Source organism: Hippoglossus stenolepis, chromosome 23 (assembly GCF_022539355.2).
Source record: "Hippoglossus stenolepis isolate QCI-W04-F060 chromosome 23, HSTE1.2, whole genome shotgun sequence".
In the NCBI taxonomy this organism is placed as follows: Eukaryota; Metazoa; Chordata; class Actinopteri; order Pleuronectiformes; family Pleuronectidae; genus Hippoglossus; species Hippoglossus stenolepis.
Genome location: NC_061505.1, coordinates 1,219,377 through 1,221,619, shown reverse-complemented (window position 1 = coordinate 1,221,619; position 2,243 = coordinate 1,219,377). Strand labels below are relative to the sequence as shown.

The window sequence follows — 2,243 nt, the reverse complement described above, 5'->3', positions numbered from 1 at the left end:
GCTGAGGCACACCGGCGGCTTTTCAAAATAAAAGCTCAGCAGCGACTGTGGCTTCAGGATCAGCTCAAGATCTTAACTGTCTCAACCAGAGAAGTATCTGTCTGTCTCTCTGTCTGTCTCTCTGTCTGTCTGTCTCTCTCTCTCTCTCTGTCGTCTGTCTCTCTCTCTGTCTCTCTGTCTGTCTCTCTGTCTCTCTCTGTCTCTCTGTCTGTCTGTCTCTCTCTCTCTCTCTGTCTGTCTGTCTGTCTGTCTGTCTCTCTCTCTCTGTCGTCTCTGTCTGTCCTCTCTCTCTCTGTATGATTTTTACTTTTTACTTTTCTATTTGGTTCCTGTTTGACAAACTGGATAATTTAATATCAATCTTAGCAGTGATGATTTTTTCGGTTTTATTATTATTTTTGTTAATAATATAACACTTTTCATTTTGCTTAATGACACTTTAAAAATACACATTATAATCACACATCACTTTTATTTAGCATCTTTTTAAACTCTGTGTTCAGTCACATTTTACATCATCATCCTTCAAATGTACTTTTTTAAATTTCTACATTTTCACTATTGTTTTGAAAACAAAATTCGTTTCCGGTCTCTGCAAACTGCGTGTGCTTGACACAGGTGGCTTCATTCACGTCCTCATTTATATAATGTGACCAGACCGGTTGTCCTCACCCAGCACGACCGGGCGGAGTGGTTCACACGCACACGCGCGCGCACATACATCAGGTGCATAATAAACTTTAAACAAAGAGATAAATGTAAAGCAGCTCGGTCATGTTGCTGTTGTTAGACCACGCCCACTTCACCTATGTGTTTACTAACAGATCCTAAAGGTTCAGTGAGATTCAGGTCAGAGGATCTATTGTCAGAAGTTAAATAGAAACTGAACCTGTAACTGGATCCACTCAGCAAAATATGAACTTTAATGCAAATGTCTAATTAAAATTTTGAACTGATATATTCAACGTGGCCCAGTTACAGACCAGTAGCTGCTATCAGGACAGTGGGTAATGGTGGTAATTCATATTCTTTATTGTATGTTGTACTGTTACTGTAATCATGGAGCAAGAAATTAATAACGTCTGCCTCATAAAGTACAAAAATGTTGCTGAATATATACAAACCTTTTAGGATTGTTTAAAAGTGAACTACAGATGTTTCCTTCTTTACATCAGATTCAAGACGTTAATAATTATTTCTTTATATTGACCCCTTGAGAAAAACCAAAACAGGACACAGGATATTTCTCTTCAGCTTTTATTAATATTTAAGTTTGACTTTTTCAGGATGTTTATTGTGTTACACAGAAAAATTAGCCACACAATTAAATGTGATTGTATTCTCTTTACATTATTTTTTACTTTTACTTATATTATTCTCCCTTATCAGTGCTAATGCTAAAAAAGTTACACAAGAACTATCACACACTAACTTGTGAGCACATCGGGACGGTAAACTAACACTTCACAGAGAAATGAATTCCAACACGTAGACGTGGGGAAAGAAAACTGTGATCAAAGTCAAAATTAAGAGATGAACAAAGACAAAATGGACGAGCATTTACAATCACACAGCCCTGCTCCACTCGGCAAAAGAAGCACCGCTCCTTTATTTGGCAATTTCATATCTCTGCTCCACCCGTTGTCACTTGTTTGGTAAAAGTTTCCGTGCCCAATTGTTGGAGTTCTCCTGTCAGTGTCGGGGGGGGCATTTACATTCTACATCTCATCCCTCTGGACGGGGCCGAGAACACGGAGGCGGCTCGGTTTGGACACCACATCGGAAAAACGATCGTTACCACGTGGTCGGTGCAAATCGTCATCGTCAATACGTCCCGAGCACAAATCTGAGACCCTCCAACGACTTCATCAAGATCATGGCTCTGCTTCATCAGACACGTTTTTAATTAAAAACAACAAAACAACGGACTCATAACAATGATTCTGCTTCTTCACAAGAAAATGGAACAAAGACATCGTGCACAGAAGTAAAAAACAAAAGCACATTCGCTCCGAGGATTCTCGTGATTGGAAACAGGTCGGTGTGACGGCTACACGTCACAGGGCAGTGCGAAGCTTTGTGTGGAATCATCAACAACGTAGAAGGATCATGGAATTGATTTTTGTCTCACAGCATTTTCTGCTGCTAGAATAATCTCAGTGTTTTCGGGATTTTTCCGTTTGGCAGTGCGTTTGCTTTTTCCAGATCGGTTCACGATCATTGGTGCTTGATGACGACATTTA

General features: G+C 39.7%; 1 protein-coding gene across 6 annotated transcripts in view; it reads right to left on the bottom strand.

Moving 5' to 3' along the window:
• Positions 1-1,243: 1,243 nt before the first annotated feature.
• Positions 1,244-2,243, bottom strand: part of ndrg2 (NDRG family member 2) — a 21,395-nt gene continuing 20,395 nt past the window's right edge. For all 6 annotated transcript variants that reach the window (XM_035149223.2, XM_035149221.2, XM_035149226.2 and 3 more), the window contains one exon: positions 1,244-2,243. This exon is cut by the window's right edge and continues 1,715 nt beyond it. The gene's annotated coding sequence lies outside the window, so the exon portion shown is untranslated.